At 45.2% G+C, this 18,117-nt stretch overlaps 2 long non-coding RNA genes across 2 annotated transcripts in view; both read left to right on the forward strand.

The window, feature by feature from the left end:
- The first annotated feature begins 966 nt into the window (after positions 1 to 966).
- Positions 967 to 18,117, forward strand: part of LOC308585351 — a 77,113-nt gene continuing 59,962 nt past the window's right edge. The window contains exon 1 of the long non-coding RNA XR_014007315.1: positions 967 to 1,158. This is a non-coding gene — a long non-coding RNA (uncharacterized lncRNA). The remainder of the gene's footprint in view (positions 1,159 to 18,117) is intronic.
- Positions 8,330 to 12,725, forward strand: LOC308585379. The gene is made up of 3 exons (XR_014007351.1): positions 8,330 to 8,554; positions 11,222 to 11,376; positions 12,608 to 12,725. It is a non-coding gene; the product is annotated as an uncharacterized lncRNA (long non-coding RNA).

Genomic DNA, 18,117 nt, shown 5'->3' on the forward strand with positions numbered 1-18,117 from the left:
GAGATGGGCATGCAGAATGCTGGAAGGGAGGAACCCTGAAAGAGGGGCTCAAGCAAGAAGAGCTGAAGGAGAGGCAGGCAGGCAAGATGGGAGCGGTTTTTTGCCTGCTTGTCAAATGCCAAAACTCATCTTTGGGTTGTCTTCTGCTGGCGAGTTCACTGGTGCAGGAAAACCCCAGGTCCCTGCTGCTGGGCTCAAATGGAAAGCAGCACCCGAAGCAAGAATCCCCAAAGCTTCCCTCATCCTTCCTGCTGGTTTGGTTTTAAAACCCAGGAGAATGCAGAGTGTTTGCTTAGTTGGATATTTCTAAATCTACATTTTTGTAATGACCGTAGCCCAGTTTCCTCTCTCTCAGCTCTTCCTTTCCCCAGGCAGAATGCTCTGGCTCTCCAAGCCCACCCCTATGTTTGTAGCTTTCAAGTGTGTCACAGGAGAAGGAAAACAGACACCACACACATATATGGAGGGCTTGGAACAGACACATGGAAAATGTTCAGCTGGAGCCGTAGTGAAGCTTCTTTAGAATGCCTTAACAACTCCTTTCTATATGCTTCAAACCCTAGGGTTTCCTATGATGCTCTCATTTGTAATATAAGGAGCCCACAGCACTGTTCAACAGCAATCATGCCTGACCAATCCCATAAAGCCCAGAATTGTCATCACTGTATGCATTGCTATGGCAACTATCTACATTTCAGCTAAAGCCTTTGAGTGCCTAACTATTGCTCAAGCTACAGTTCCCCATTTTTATTTTTGTTTTTTAAAAAGGAGCCAAACTCAACCTTGGCAGGGTATGAGGTGGCTAGAGGAAGGGCAGATGGAGAAATGTTCTCCACTCTTTTCCTTCTGCTCATTATCTAGGCTCAGAACTGCCAGTCTGCTCAAGCTGCTGGTTGTTCATTGGCAGTGGCAGGAGGAATTTTATCCCCCCCCCCTTTCAGGTGAAAAAGCTTGCAGAGGGTGAGTTTGAGCTTGCAGTGCCCAGAGAGGGTGCCCCACCTGTTCTGTCTCAGAGGCTTGTATTGATAACTTCAGTTAAAAGCTAGCAAACAAAAAAACTTCAGGCAGGAAAAAACGGTATCATATCATCAGGGATGGCAAAGATGTTGGTTGAAGCTGATGGGAGCTGGGAGTCCAAAAACATCTGAAAATTTACAGGTTAGTTACCTCTGTCTTATAGAATACTTGATGGTGAGATTCCTGATTCAGTGCTCTATGGTGCATTTACAGCAAGGGTGTGGGCAGAGGGTGGAGTCTTGCCTACATACAGTACATTTATAAAACCACATAGTGGCTTATCAAAGTGTAAAGCTCAATCACTGACTCAACAGTATGCTATAGCAAAGAGAGTGACAGTCCTAGGCTTGGGCAAATCATTCTTTTTCAGCCTAACCTACCTCACAAGGTTGTTGTGCAGATAAAATAGGGAGGGAAACCATGTCTGTCATCCTTGCAGGAAGAATGATAACCTTGGGCACCATCAAGATCTCTCAGGCAAAAACAGATCTCGTATTTACTGTACTTCCCTGCAGGACAACAGGAACCTTTCTGATAAGAATGGCAGATGATATATCTCATGGAATCATTTCATATGCCTTAGGTTGTGGATACGATTTAGAATGTACGCGCTTACTTTTTACATTTCACGATACTTAAATCTGTGTATTTATTGTGTGTGTCACAGAAACGCACCCCCCCCCCGAATGCTATAATTTTCAGTAGTTCAGAATTTAACATGTGTTCTAACAAAGTTTTGGAGGCCAGGAAAATACTCTGTGAGGCAAAAAGGTAAAAAAATGTCTGAAGAAGAATATTCTGGTGTTAGTTGCAAAATTCAGGACTCATTGGACAGGGAGAAAATAGGTATTGTGCCTTTTAAGAGCTAAACATAAAAAAGAGGACAGGACTATGGAAGGAGGGGGTGGGAAAGGGGGAAGCTGATTCATTTCATGTTGATGGGAGAGTAGAGACAGTCCAGGGCCAGCTGCCAAAACTGTAGGCTGGGAGAGCACTCAAGAGTCACTCCACAGGGAACAGCCTGAAAAGGTAGTGTCTGTTCCTGATTCTGGAGCATCCATCACATGGTGCAGTGCTGTTGTTGCATAAGATGGTATGATCACTGGGGAGCCTCGCGGTTCCAAAATAATCTGGGTACCTGCCTCCCTCTATTACAGATTGTACCAGGTCCACACCATGGCTTTCTCCTTTCTAACAGGAAATTCTAATTGGCTAGTTTACTAGCTGTTGAGGCCTATCTTTGATCTTAACACCATGGGATGACTTTGCTGAGATTGGATGTGCCTGCGTATGGGCCTTAAGCTTCATGTTACCTCATGTCACACAGTCCCAGGCAACTGACAATTGGGTGGCTGTGCCTATCTGTCAAAAATGGTCCACAGGGGGTGGGCCAGTTCTGGGTCTAGTCTTCTGGCTGGATCCACTTCCCCCACCCTTGTTCTAGAGAGAAGATGGCCTCCTGTCTGAAATCCTGGTGAGCCAGTCAGCTGGACCAGTGGTCTGCCTCAGCCTAAGGCAACTTCACTGCGAACAGTGACATAGAAAGGCCAGCTGTCTCTTGGGGCCAAAGCAAGCCTAGGTGTCTAAAATGTGGCAGAGCAGGGCCTTCTCTTCAGTGGCACCGAGCTGATGGGCAAAGTCAGCTTAGCCATTCTATTTACACCTATTTTGCCCCCCGGATCCCAACCACAACAGCACCTGCTTGATCAAAACAGTTCCAGGTATGTATACAGCATACACAGGCTTCCTTGAGTGTATCATTTTTTTGTCCAAGGCAGCGTCACCTTTGAACAATTAATCCAGGAACATTCTCTCCAATCACTAGTAGACACCATGGTGAGCCAGGTTCCTGCCTGAACCACTTATTGGTAGGAGAGCCAGGCAATGGGAGAAAACAGACCCGGCCTGCAGTGGGAAAAGGAAAGAAGAATATGTGGGGAAGGTATGCGTATAGGTGGCGAAGAAGCACCAAAGCTGGAGGCATTTGGAAGCTCGAGGGAAAGGATGGTGCCTACTGAGGTGGTGTAGCCTGCAACACTTTCACCAATAAAGTAACTTCTGGTAAGATCTGCATAGGTGTGATTCCTTCACTGGAACCACATGATGTAGAGCTCACCCCTGCCCCAGCAAGCCCTGCAGAGAGGCAACCTAAGAGTAGCAGAACTGTAGATCCACTTTCAAACATGGTTTGAATCCTTCTCTCCCAGCTCTGAGTCTAGTCTCCTTCAAGAACCACCGACCAAAGCCTTGGACCCATCCCAGCTTTCCCTTTTCTGCAGAAGGTCCAAGAGCTCCCTGCTCCAATTCAAGGCCCTGCCAATCCTCTTGCTCCACCGCTATCTGGCAATTTCCAAGCACAACCCTCATTAGCGAGGAGCATGACACAGAAGTGGTGGCTTTCGGGCACATTGCGCTGCCACCATTGAGCTGTGCAGAAAAAAAGGCAGCCGTGCATATGAACTCTCTAGATTCACCTTGATCATTTTGCCCAACGCTGCAGCGTATAAGGAGCTGAGCTACTGAGATTCCTCTTCCCGGCAAATTCAGTTCAGCAAAAGCTTTCATGTTCAGTACAGTGCATCGTCTCCTGGGAGCTTCCTTTAACAACACTTATAAATGAGAAAACAAGATAACTTTAGACTGCACAGCTGCGGGGGTGGAAAATGGGAGGGGGGAGTGTGAATCCATCCATTTGCTCAAAAGGCCACCAAAATCTAATGCATTGCTCTAATAAGATTGGAAGGTGTGGGATTGATTCAACTTTTCACCCCTTCCCCAAACTGTTAAGAGACATGCCCCCAAATTTTGCAGCTCAGTGTCTGCTGTAAAAAGTGGTTCTTTCAGTGAAATTAGAAGGGAGAACAATCTGAGGGGGGTGAGGGACTCCTAGAGAATATATCCAAAGGGCTACTATTTTTTTAAAAGAAAAAAATAAAGTTTTTTTTTCTTGCTAGGCCGTATTCGCACAATACATTTAAAAACACTCTGTGACACCACTTCAGACAGTCATGGCTTCCCCCAAAGAATTCTGGGAGAAGTAGGTCAAGGGTGCTGAGAGTTGTTAGGAGACCCCTATCCCTCTCATAGAGTTACAATCCTCAGCATGGTTTAATGGTCTATATTTATGCACAGGAAACTCTGAGAATTGTAGCTCTATGACCTACAGCTTTCAATGTACACACCAGCGGCGCTAGGTATATGGGACAGAGGGGGCTTAAGCTCCCCCAATATTGAGGGGGGCCGCCACCCCCTGCTGTGGCTGGGCGCTTCTGATCACCCCAACCTCAACCTCTGCCCTGCAGCCCAGGAGCCAGGCTGTGGCTAGGACAAGTGAAGCAACGACCACCCACGCTTGTCCCAGCCGCTGCTGAGTTTTGACTCTGTAAAAAAGAACTTTGGGTGCTGGGTGGGACCTGGTGTGCAAGCAGTGGATTCTGGGCTACTTGTCAGCATGTTTAAACCCTGTCTTCACTGTTGCACTGTCTGTAGACTTGTAAATAAATGCAAATGTTACAAAACCCCAATACTGTATGCCTCATGCCACCGTCTTCCAAAGGAAACCAGACCTGGATAAGCTCTGCAGCCCTGGAGCTGCTCAGAGAAGTGGAGGGAGAATAACAATATTGCAGAAGCCTCTTAGGACTGGGCTCTTGGATTATTATTAATATTGGCAAGGTACAGGCGGCTTTCAAAAGAACAATGCTCTAATGTTTGTGAACTCATTAAAAAATCCATCTGCTGGGTGGCTTCTGCAGATCAGAGAGAGTAGAATCAATAGGCACACACACAAAAAATAGAACTTAAGAACAGGAAACACAATTTGAGTTGAGTTCTGCTTTTCAATGTGGGAATTGTTTCAAAAAGCTCATTTACAAATATATATATGGCTGCGGTGAGCAGGCTTTTGCAGTAGGTGCACATACACACACATTTTTCAAAGGACTTGTGGGGATCAAATTGTGTCTGACGAAAAACACAACATAAAACATCTTGTGCCTGTGGCTTCGTCATGCTGGCCACATGACCCAGAAGCTGTCTGTGGACAAACGCCAGCTCCCTCGGCCCGTAAAGCGAGATGAGCACCGCAACCCCCGAGTTGTTCATGACTGGACTTAACGGTCAGGGGTCCCTTTACCTTTACCCCTCTCTGTATGGGCTCTGCCACACTTTCACTCGTGCCATGCCTGGAAAGCATGGATCTGGGCCATTTTCCCACTTGACCCACACTTTCTAGGCATGGCTCTGAGCAGCTTTCCTCTTGCCCCACTCCTTTCCAAGGGAAAACCCACTCTTTGGCAGTACATTGGAACAAACTGCAATCCAGGGGAAATCTGGAGTGATCGTTTGCTCCAACTGAGTGCTAAAGAGCAGTTTTCCCCAGGTGAAAGCAGCGGGACAACAGGACGTGTGGACAGGGACAAATAAAAGAGGACACCTTCACCCTCCTGGTATTGCTCCCCATTATTATACACACAGCCCTACAAGACAACAAGAAGAACCCACCAACAGCATCCAAACTGATATGACTCACTTGACCCAAAAACCTCTCCCTCCACACACATGCAAACAAGCCTCACTGCAGTCAGCGGAAGGTGACCAACCAGGCCCAGACCCCTGCCCCAATCTCTCTCAGTACCAATGAAAACTAATACAGTAAAGGAATAGAAAGAGAACCTACCCACGTGATACTGACACAAAACCTCACACACACACTATGCAAAAGAATGAAAGATTTATTACCCACCTTCCCTCCTTCCCCCCTCGCCCTCCCCTGCCCTTATACCGTATACAAAATCAAAGTCTCACATTGAATATGACTGATGTGTAGAAAGGACTTTATGATGTGAAAATAGAGATGGTGTATGTACCTTGTAAAACCCCGCTCCCCATCTTAATACAGTCATACCTCAGAAGTTGAATAGAATCCGTTCCGGAAGGATATTCAACTTCCAAAACGTTCGGGAACCAAGGCATGATCCTGCAGGCAATCGGAAGCTGTGTCGGACATTCAGATTCCAAAGAACATTCACAAACCAGAACAAACACTTCCAGGTTTGCTGCTTTCAGGAACCAAAATGTTTGTCTCACAAGGTGTTTGACTTCCGAGGTACGACTGTATCTTAATAAAAATATTTTTTTTAAAGAGGAAATGTGGATAAGGCCTTTCTCTCACATGGCCTGAGGGAAGATTGGAAGCTGTCGCCTCTGCTTTTACTCACCAGAATGATCCATCCATGCTATGATTAAGGTATGGTTAGTTCAAACCAGCCAGGATCGATCCATGGTGTATGTGCCTGGCTTCTTCACTAACCTTAGTTTACTAACCCAAGTTCAAGCTTAGGCTGTGTATACCCTACTCTTTTCTCTGGCTCCACTGGGCCCCCACCACTGCAGATTGTAGCAGTATCTACAATTCATATCTGGTCGTTTCTTGAGAAAGGCTGCTGTTTGATGTGTTTTCTCTCAAACCAGCTTCCCTCCAATTAAAAAATGTAAGCTACACTCACTTTGCAGTTGAGCTGACGTGTGTACACTTAAGTTGAGCTGATATGTGTAGACGACAACTTCATGAATGAGTTCAGGGCATTGCAGGCATGGGGAAATCTAATAGGTGATGTGCAGGGCTTTTTTCAGCCAGAACTCGCCGGAACCCAGACCCGGCATCTCTTAGGTGGGCACCATTGCCATTATAAGAGAACAAGAGAGGCATTCATGGTGAGTTCTGGCACCCTTTTTTCTTGAAAGTAGTGCTGGTAATGTGCATCAGGCAAAGCCATCCCTGCCCCCTCTCGGGTGTGTACAGCAATGTGCAAAAGCCCCTGGAAATGGGCTGGGGGGCCAAATCGACCTTGTTGCATTTTAAGCCATTAATAGCCTTTATATGAATTTCTGGTTAGTTCATAAATGGAAACAGATGTTTCTGATCTCCTCACAGCTGTGCCAGAGAAGGAGGGCAGGAACATGAGCTTTGAGGCTGCTTCTAGCTCATTCACGTAAAGCTTAGCAACTGTTTCAGGTTCCATCTGAATTAGTTTGAACCAGCCCATTGAGCTTCTGTCATTTGGAGATACAGTATTCAATTTGGCGTGTTGATTTTTCTCATCGTCAGAAACACTTCTAACTGGGGGCTGCCATCCAGTGGTACTCCTGGTGGTTTGTGGAAGACGTCCGAGATGCAGTGCTCCCTGAATTCAGTAACAGCTTACGACAAACATGAAAAGTGTTGTGGCAATCACGGTTCTATTCCACACACACACACAAACACTGTTAGCCTTACAGAATGGTACAGAGCGGCACTGTTTCACTAGCTGTGAAAACAGCTGTTATTGCAGAACCATCTCCCCATGATCCATCATGAAAATTGTACGAAGGTTGGGTGGAAGAACTTACTGTTGCATAGAAGAGGAGATTCGGTATGGCACAGCTGGGGTCTGAGCACAGCAACCACCCACCGCTGCATGAACTATGAGGCTTCCTCTGTTACTTCTTAATAGATATTGGAAATCAATAAAATAAAACCCTCCCACTAAAATTAGGACTGATTAAATACTATGGCAACAGTATGGGATCCTCAGCTGTTACTGCATTTGAACAATAAGGCAAATGGGGCTTAAATGGGTCCAGGGTTATTTATTGCTCCTTGTTCAAAAGTGTTGCATGGACCAAGTCCTTCTTCGCAGCTTGCTATGGGCGTAAGCCATGATGCAAGGACTGGAAGAGACTGGCCCTTTATGCCTCTGCACTGTCGCATTAGCAATGTTTTTGTTTTCTAGCCTGACCTTCAACATGTCATTTAAGTGCATGTAGGTCAGGGGTAGGCAACCTAAGACCCAGGGGCCGAATGCGGCCCAATCACCTTCTCAGTCTGGCCCGTGGGACAGTCCGGGAATCAGCGTGTTTTTACATGAGTAGAATATGTGCTTTTATTTAAAATGCATCTCTGGGTTATTTGTAGGGCATTGGAATTCGTTCACCCCCCCCCAAATATATAGTCCGGCCCACCACATGGTCTGAGGGACATGGCTGAGAAAGCTTGCTGACCCCTGATGTCACAACACAGGCCTTGTACTTTGCAGCAATAACATTGCTTAGAGTTTGGGGTGGGGGAGGAAGTAGGCTGTATGCAAGATCCTTTTAACTCCTGGATCCAGGAAGTGTTAAAATATAACCAGGCTGTGTTGAGGTGATCGCCTGGGTGATGGGCCATTCAGAGAACAAACAAAAGCAGGCTTTGTGAGAGATGGCAAGTGGCTGGGGCCCCTCCTTCAACTCAGAGATAGCTAGAAGAACAAAGCCTGAGTTGAGAGTTGAGAGTGAAGGGATGTGACCTAGAAATAAAGCAGAAAGCTGGAGAGAGAGGCAGAGCAATGTTTGATTTCTGTTTTAATCCAAGGCTGTGGCTATGGGAGAAACAAGACTCTCTGAATCACAGAATCATCAAGTTGGAAGGGACCTCAAGAGTCATGCGATGCAGGAATCTCAACTAAAGCATCCATGACAGACAGCCATCAGATGGAATCAGTTTATTCAGAAACAGGTTAAAGTGGGAGTTCTTAAATACCTCCGTGAAGAGGTTTTGACTGAAACACAGTATTCTGCTTTTTTTAGAGTAACCATCAAGCTATAACCCTCACTGAGTGTGTTTAAATAAACTTCCAGTTTATTTAATGCTTCATTGTTACTTTGCTACTCTGGTTGAAGGATAAGAGGCCACAGGTTTCCCCTTCAAATTATTAACGATCCTTGCTGCTGAATATTAGAAAATGCTCCCACATACAGATAATATCAAACCTCTCAAGTATTACTGACAGGGTGTGTCTAGATTTTCCAGCACCCAAATCTGATCACATTACCTCACTCCCATCTTTATTGAGGGAGGTTGCCACACACACCAACACACTACCTTTGTGTTTTGTATGACACAGATTCACGTGTCAATCCCTTTGCATACGTATTAGGGAGTAAGCCTCATGGAACAATCTGGGATTTCGAATAATATATGCCCAAACAGGATATAGTAAGAGCTAGGGAGCAGGTGACGCTGTGGTCTAAACCACTGAGCCTCTCAGGCTTGCTGATCAGAAGGTTAGTGGTTCAAATCTATGTGACGGGATGAGCTCCCATTGCTCTGTCCCAGCTCCTGCCAACTTAGCAGTTCAAAAGCATGCCAGTGCAAGTAGATAAATAGGTACTGCTGTGGCGGGAAGGTAAACGGCGTTTCTGTGCACTCTGGCTTCCATCACGGTGTTCCGCTGCACCAGAAGCAGTTTAGTCATGCTGGCCACATGACCCAGAAAGCTGTCTGTGGACAAATGCTGGCTCCCTCGGCCTGAAAACGAGATGAGTGCCGCTCCCCATGGTTGCCTTTGACTGGACTTAACTGTCCAGGACCCCTTTACCTTTTACCTTTATAGTAAGAGCTGTTCAACAGTGGAACAGATTCCCACAAGAGGTGGTGGACTTTCCTTCCTCGGAGATTTTAAAGCAGAGGTTAGATGGCGTAAGGGCCAGAATAATAGTTGGGCAATATGAAATCCAATGCAATAGTTGTGCTAGCTGCCAGATGCCTCCAGGCACCTCCTTTTCCTTTCAGTTTCTCACGTGGCTCTATAAATTTGGAGCAAATAATGCTTTTGCCAAAAATTATTCCTGTCCCCAGATTTCCTGCTTGCAGAATCTGTAGTAGCTCAACCATTACAAACAGACACTGCAAGTGTTTACAGAAGATTCCTCCCCGTGCTTTCAGGGCATATTAGAAGACTCATATTTTCGCACACAATTATTAGTGAATAGGGCAGAAGATTGATTAACTCCATTAGGGAGTAGTTAATGGATGGGCTAGTCTGGTTTTTTCTTTGCTTCAGTTGTGTATGGTGAAAATTCTTGGCAGCACAGGGGATATTAACAGAGACATAATGTTCAGCCAGGCCCCACTCCAGCTGTAGTTGTGTGCGGCTCTAGAGGTGGATATGTGGATTCCTGTTTGCGGCAAAAGATGTATCTAGATTCTAGGCAGTTCAATTGGCCCCACATAAGCAGTGCACTATGGATGCACATCCAGACACTTGCAAAGTCTGCAGAGTTCTGCCAAACTCTGATCTTTTGCTGCCTATTTTAAGCTTTAAATCATGGGTAGGCAAACTAAGGCCCGGGGCCGGATCTGGCCCAATCGCCTTCTAAATCCGGCCCACGGATGGTCCAGGAATCAGTGAGTTTTTACATGAGTAGAATGTGTCCTTTTATTTAAAACGCATCTCTGGGTTATTTGTGGGGCCTGCCTGGTGTTTTTACATGAGCAGAGAGAGAGAGAGCTCTTTGAAAATGTGCATCAATCTATTTGGTTTTCTGGTAAGGGGGGCATTCTTTCTTTTCCATCATTATTGCAATTTTAATTTTAAAACCATACATATTAAGGAGGAGGAGGAGGCGGCAGGGGGGGAGAGAGATCCACAGTGCTTCATTTATAGAAAACGACAACTATTTAAATAGCTTCCACCTTTGCCCAGAAGCATATAACCTCCTCTCCCTTTATAGGCTTTTCCCCCTGTGTTTCATCAGCACATCTCAGCATTGATTGCAATCTATAGACTGCAAGGTCTAGATTAAGAGTCACGTGACTTTTAGCCTCTGGGCAATGCATTCAGCCATTATCGGTTGTCCATCCAAGCAAAGAGAAGCCTTCCTGTGTTACCAGGAGCCTTTGGGAATACGTTAGCCTTGAATCTCGCCTCTGAAATGCTGGAAAAAACAAATAAGGTGCCACCCTTTTTCTGTGCAGATGGAAGTTCTGCATCGAGCAAGAGCAGCTTAAAGGGGAGACTCTTTATGAGTGAAATTAATTGGTAAAGCTCCTTAGCCTAAAACTCCAAATGAATAATAAAAAGTCTAGCTTCATCACTAACATATGAGCCAGAAATTGGGAGTTTTTCATATAGCAGGAGACATCAACCACATCCAATGATTTCATACCATGAGTGCTTCATAAGGTAAGCTAGAAATCAGAAGAGCAGGGGCTGCCCTGTTCATTTTGAGTATGAAAATATTTCATGCAAAGATGCTGATTTTAGGGGGGTGGGGGTGAGATGACGACAACTGACTGGTGCACTTTTACAAAACAAAATCAGGTCTCCTGTTGAAAATTCTTGCTCTTTGTTTAAATTATTGATTTATTTATTTTTTGGTTTTTGTACTACACTCCCCACAGTGCCCCAGGTTTACATTTAAAATGAAGCTCCTCTTCCACTTGAGCCAGCGGACTTGCTAAAGTTGTAGCCACAGCAAAGCTGAGAAAGGTTCCGATTCCAAGTGGGAAACTGGAATCTTCCTTGTAAGCAGACCTTCTCATGAATGAGCTCCCAAGTAAGAGTCCTGCTTATTCGTATTATGCTTCTCTAACAGCCTTCCTCAACCTAATGCCCTCCAGATGTTTTGAACTACAACTCCCATGATGCACAACCACACTGGCTATTCTTGCTGGGGCTTATGGGACAGATAGTCCAAAAACTGTGGAGGGCACCAGGTTGGGGGAGGATTTTCTGTCAGTTTTATACTAGTTTAATTACCATTCCTTTCTCCACAGAATCCTGGGAATTGTAGTTCAGTGAGCCTGTTGAAAACTCTGTTAGAAATTCCTAGTGACTGCTGCACTCCTTTACAGAACTACAGTTCCCAAGGTCCACCGCCCGGGCAACAGCAAATAATTATTAACACTGTTTGTCTGTAGTGTGCATATGCCTCAAAAAGAAAAAGCCGTGGGGGTTTTCCTCTAGCGAATTCAACAGCACAGTCTCTTCTTACAGCTACATTTCTCAGTTTTCCTAATGACATAATTAATGTGTGATAAATGTTGAGAAAGTCGGGGAGGGGGGGAGGGAGGCAAGTAGCTTTGAAAATACTTCCCACCTTGATTTTTGGAATCACGTTTGGGATGATTCAAGGCCCTTTTACTTCCATCTGTCATTCACAGCAGTGAGCACACAAAAAATAAATAGAAGTGCTTTGACGGTGCGGGTTGCTACTCTCCTTGGCCCAGTCCCACAAGTAACCTTCAGAAAAGGGAGATTGCACAGAATAAAGGGGGTCACAGAAGATGCTCCTATGTTTTGCCCAGTATCACTAGTGGTAACCAGGAGAAGGAGACCCAAGTAGCACCTTGGGATCTAAGGTCTACAGCTGTTCTCCAAGCCTATAGCATCATCTCAGGCCAGCCTAAGAGCTATAGCTTCGAGGAGGAAATGGCTGGTTCTGCACAACATGGAATCTCTGTGCTGTAAGGATGGGGAGAACTAACAGGCATCAGCCACAGAAGCTTCCATTAATTTCCCCCTCAGCCCTGAACCAGTTTCAACCGAATAATAAGAATAACAACCAATGGAACACATCAGAGGCTGCCTGAACCAGCTGTGGGAAAGTGAGGCGCCATTTTGAATAAGGCTACCTACCTCCACAACCTGTCAGGGATGACAAATGATAGCCAATTGTTTGGACTTATTTAAGTCAGCTAGAAAAGAGAGGGAATGATGGGCTCATGGTGACCAGCTGGGTGACTGATGGAGCCCAGCTCTGCTACGAAGAAATCTTCTCCTTGCAGATATTTGGCGTGATGGCAACACCCACTTCTGACGGATCCATCGAGAAAATGTTGGGAAATGTGCATCTGTGTTTATTTTTATAACATGATAGCTTTCTATAAAGGCCCTTTCTAGACAGCCTGCAAGACTTTCACCATGGAAACCATTAGGTTTGGCAATTTATTTTTGTAGCTGTTAAAAGATCTGCATCACCCGGGCTCTGAATTTTTATACTGATTCAGCTGGAAATTGAGCAGCAAGAGGAATAAAAATTCCCTCCCTTCATGCATTCAACTAAAACTATCCATGCCATGACATTTTGTTCAACCTTAGTATTATTTCCCCATACATGTCACCTCTCCCCTTATGGATGACACAGTCAAGTTGTTACCTTTTGCATTTATTTATAAGCAAAGAAACGAAAATGGAGAGGCTTTCATCTTCTTGGCAACTGCATCCTCTGACCTGGTTTCTCCTATATGTTAGGATGCATAGAATGGTCAAGGACTGTATATGCTGCTGAAGTGCCCAAAATGCAGGGTGTAGAAACAGCCACAGAAGTCACGTCATCCTGGGAATCTCAGCATTTTTAAAAGGAGCAAGTTTCCAGTCCCTACGGCCATGAAGATACACTTTAAAATGCACAGGAAATACTTCCTGGAATCTCAGAAGCTTGAAGGGGAGGCTGAAATAGAGTTTCAGGTCAGACACAGAATGTCAACACACTGCACAGCTCCTCATCCCTCCATACAGCTGGCAAAATCAGAGATTGTGGATAGGATGCAAACTGCAGAAATGTTCAGAATTCATTATACAAAATAAGACAGATTACCGAATTTTCATAATTTATACCAGACACAGAATTCAGCTTTCCTTGCTGAATTGCCAATGTATCAAATTTATTATTATCATCAGTTTTGCACATGGCCCAAACCATGGTGTCTTTATCGATACGCTTTTATTTGCCTTGCGTACTCAAAGTGTCTACTCAACAGACAAGGGTACTGCTTTATGCATGTTCAGATGCATTCTTTCATATACCCTGGAGTGTTGGGGAAAGGACTCAGGGATTATAGTTAGACTTTACTCACTGGCTGTTCTTCCTCACAAGAAACAGAATCATCAGCATTCAAAGAAGACAGTGAGAGAATGCTTCTAAATCCTCCCAAACCAAAAGATTTTTTTTCTCTCCACCCGGTCATTCGTTGGGTTTGTTATGCTCCCAATAAGCAGCTTTTGTGGTCATTACGGGTCCCTACTGTGCTCTGAAATTTACTCATCCAGATAAGCTGTTTACTGCATCCTGAATGCCATAACCTTCTCCCATGACCTTAATCATTCTAATGAACAGTCTATGTTGGAAAGGGAGTCATTTTTGCAGTCTTTTAGGCTTGGCTGCAACCAAACATACCTGCAAAAAGCCTTTCAAAGGGGTCCCACCCTCTTAATTTATCTGCACCCTTTACAGTTTCGTTCCTAACAGGAACTCCATGCTCAGTTCACACCTTTGAGTCCAGCTCCAAAACGTTGCCATCTGGATTCTTAGAGCTCAGGGGAGGGGGACCTGAGGTCACAAACCTGAAACATGCTCTTAACCTTTCATGTTAAGATGGGATATTGCACTTAAAAAAGAAAGAAAAAATTGAGTGCAAGCACTTTGGAGGTGCTAAGGCATCATTTGTTGTTGTTCCTCTGCCTAACTGCCTGCCTTCCTGCCTCCCCTGCTCTTCTGAAGCAACAGAGATGCCAGGCTAGCAGATCTGCAGCAGTGAATTAAATGTACTGACACGGTAATAATACACAGTGCAGATGAACCTGCAAGAGCCAGCCTCCACTTCTGCAGTGCTGCGATGAATGGGCTCCTTGTGACTTTCACAGAGCAGCCACTGCAGCACAAGAAAACAGAGAGGTGTGTTGCTCGCCAAAAGCTGATTAACAAGCAAATAGAATATAGATGGACATGGGAATGCAAAAAGAGAGGGGGGGAAACACTGGGTGAAGGATGCTCCCCCAAACATCTTTGGTTTAACTGCTGAGCAGGACAGAGAGAATGCATAGCACCCTATGGCATCTTAAAGACTAATGTAATTGTTGTGAAAGATGCGCTTTCATAGACGTGATGATAATCGTGTACACTGATTTCCCCCACCCCTCCTGGGCCTTCAGCATCTCCTGGCAATGAGAAATGTGCCGACCTTTTAAGACGCCGTGGATTCTTCACTGCCTTTGTTAAGACACACCAAGATTAAGGCTCTCTTTTGCAATAAGCCACAGAAAAGTGATTGTGCAGTCAGCAAAGAGAGGGTTAAGATTCCTTTCTCTTCTTGCTGTAAACCGCTCTCCTCCGAACAGGACCTGACAGCGAGTAGGTGTGAGTTTGCATTTCCCCTTCAAGCTGAAATTTAATCCCACGAAACATTAATATCTCTGGAACCAGCAATGGCGGTGGGGAGATTTGCAAAGAAATGTTTGCTGACTCATGAAAGCTGGTAGATCTTGTTCTCTTGGAGGAATAATAAGAGGTGGCTTCCCAATGCCTGCATGTTATATGGTGGGATGAGACGAATGAACACATCAGGTTCTGAGGCGTTCTCAAAACAGTAAAATTGGAGTTGCAAATGAAATGCTTTGGCCAGATTTATGCTGGAAAGTTATATGGTGATCATTTCCTCTTCCCGGGGAAATGTAAAGAGTTGAGCTCTGTGAGGTGGAAGAAGCCAGGGGGCTCGTAACACAGAAATTCACAACACCTCACCAAACTCCAGTTCTGAAGATTATTCAGAGAGAAAAACAGGAAAGGTATAAAAGCTACATCTTTGTGCAGCTGTGCAGTTTGTTGCTATTATTGAAGTTACTGGGTAGGTACGTCTAAGCCACAGAGCAGGAAGGCAGGATCAAACTATGGGCCTCCACATATAAGTAGACATAGCCAAGGTTGTTTCAGGAATGGCTGCTCTAGGGCAGGCCAGCATGGTTTGTGACTCACTGAGCCAAATGCAGACAAGCAGCCCAATACTTGGGTGTTCCTGCTGATTGACAAGCCACACTATTTTGGCACTGCCCAGCAGGCAACAAACGTTGGGGCTTGACTGTGCAAGGCTAACATAAGGAAATAAGGTAAAAGACGCCTGCTTCTGGGGAGAAAAGCAATGACAAACCTAGACAGCATCCTAAAAAGCAGAGACATCACCTTGCCAACAAAGGTCCATATAGTTAAAGCTATGGTTTTCCCAGTAGTGATGTATGGAAGTGAGCGCTGGACCATAAAGAAGGTTGATCACAGAAGAATTGATGCTTTTGAGTTATGGTGCTGGAGGAGACTCTTGAGAGTCCCATGGACTGCAAGAAGATCAAACCTATCCATTCTGAAGGAAATCAGCCCTGAGTGCTCACTGGAAGGACAGATCGTGAAGCTGAGGCTCCAATACTTTGGCTACCTCATGAGAAGAGAAGACTCCCTGGAAAAGACTCTGGTGTTGGGAAAGATGGAGGGCACAAGGAGAAGGGGACGACAGAGGACAAGATGGTTGGACAATGTTCTCGAAGCTACAAACATGAGTCTGACCAAACTGCGGGAGGCAGTGGAAGACAGGAGTGCCTGGCGTGCTCTGGTCCATGGGGTCACGAAGAGTCAGACACGACTAAACGACTAAACAACAACATACAACACTATGCAAAGCTTGGCTAGTCACAACCCATGCAGACCTGCTTATCATCCATAAATAGCCCTTGTTTATATGGATACTGAATGCAAGGGTTGTTTTGGATGTAAACGCTTGTGCTGACCCGTAACCCTTATGCTGTAGTGTTCTTGTAGCACATTGTAAAATCCACCATCTAGTCCAACCCCCTGCCTTGCAGGAATATGCAGCTGTCCCAGACGGGGCTTGAACCTGCAACCTTGGCATTATCAGCACCATGCTCTAGCCAGCTGAGCTATCCAGCTGATCAATATGCCAAGGTCACTCACCTGAGATAAAACTGGCAAATCTAGTGCCTTGACTAAGCAAGGGCTCTCCCTTTTCTCTCTCGCTTGCAGTGCTTCACTGCTGAACATGTTAATCACTGCCGAGACTGAAATAACCTAAGGGAATATCACCCCAGAATTATGTATTCCATTAACAAGCCTTCTACTTTAAGTCTGTATGCAATATTCAGAAGTAACAGAGTGAGAACTTCTCTCCTGATTTGATTCTCCATCTTTCAGACTCAGCAGGTTGAGAATTTGGAGGATACCCACTTTAAAAAGGAAAGATTCTGGAGGAGATTCACTGAAAAATTGACATCTCTGAGGGAGCCATGCCTGTGCCACTCAATACCAGCTAAAAATGTCAATGTCCCTATTCAATCTGCAGCTGTGTGTATTTACTGATGTAATTGAAAGTCCAGCCAAACCAAAAAAAGAAAAGAAGAATAAGAATAAGTAAGAGTGAATGTTTTTCAGTTTTGGTTTATGACACGCAAGGACATTTAATTTCAAACACAAATACTTGTTTGTTTTCGGGGACATGGCTACCACTGTGAAAATGTATTAATTCTTTATGAACAATCCAGATTTGGAATCAGATCTGCTTAGTCCCTAAGTGGACTATTGACACCCTCCTTTTTTTGCACAGGCACCCTATAGAGAGGCCCAGCTAAGCTGAGCAAGATTCCGGAGGCAAAATGTGCCTTTATATGCAAGCTGAAGCAAAATTTGTCACTGACATGATAACATTTCCTTTTGTTGACCCCAGCATCAGCAAGGGTGCATATGCATAGTTGCCTATCAGGCTGTAAGAAGCAGTCTGCCAGCCAAAAGTTTGTCCGGACACAAGTTGTCTCCAGATTATCAGCATTTTTCAGAGGGCATCAAGTGTATACCAGAAATTTAGGTTTGCAAAATTTAAGTGGATTATATCGCTCTGCTGCCCTGACATAATTCCCTTCACTCAAAAATTTTAAAAAAGTAGACTGTTTGCAGTTAGGGAAGTGACAGGAAAATGCACTGTGAAGTGTGATATTGACAAATGATTAGCAGGAAGATGTGCAAACAATCATGATGAATTCTTGTTGCCCTCTAACCTCCCTGCTGACAAATCAGAACAAATGTTCAATAAAGACCAGCCAAAGGACCTGCACACTCTGCATAGAATCGGAGGGTTGGAAGTATTGAATAGTGAAAAAGATGGACAAAGGACACAGCTCTGTTGGATTCACAGCTCTTTATTGCAGCAGTTAGAACTGCTCCTGGAATCAGACTGACTGCAACCTAGCTGGCTGCTTTATATAACACTAAGTAACTTGAAACAGTAACAACTCACGGCTGCAAGGTAAGAACAGCTCGGACTTCCGGTTCCGGTCGCGACCTGGGAGGGAGCACAGAGGACCAGCTCCTGGTTTTCTGAGTGTTGCGGAGGTTTGGGGAGCCGCTTGGGCGCAGCGAACCCGAAAAATCCGAAGGGGGGAACCCTCCGGAGCCTGGCCCCCTGCAGCGTGAAAGCGGTCAGGACACCTCTCTGCCCCGACAGGGCGCGAAGACGGAGACCGC

Source organism: Podarcis bocagei (genome assembly GCF_964188305.1).
Source record: "Podarcis bocagei genome assembly, chromosome: 4".
Lineage (NCBI taxonomy): Eukaryota > Metazoa > Chordata > Lepidosauria > Squamata > Lacertidae > Podarcis > Podarcis bocagei.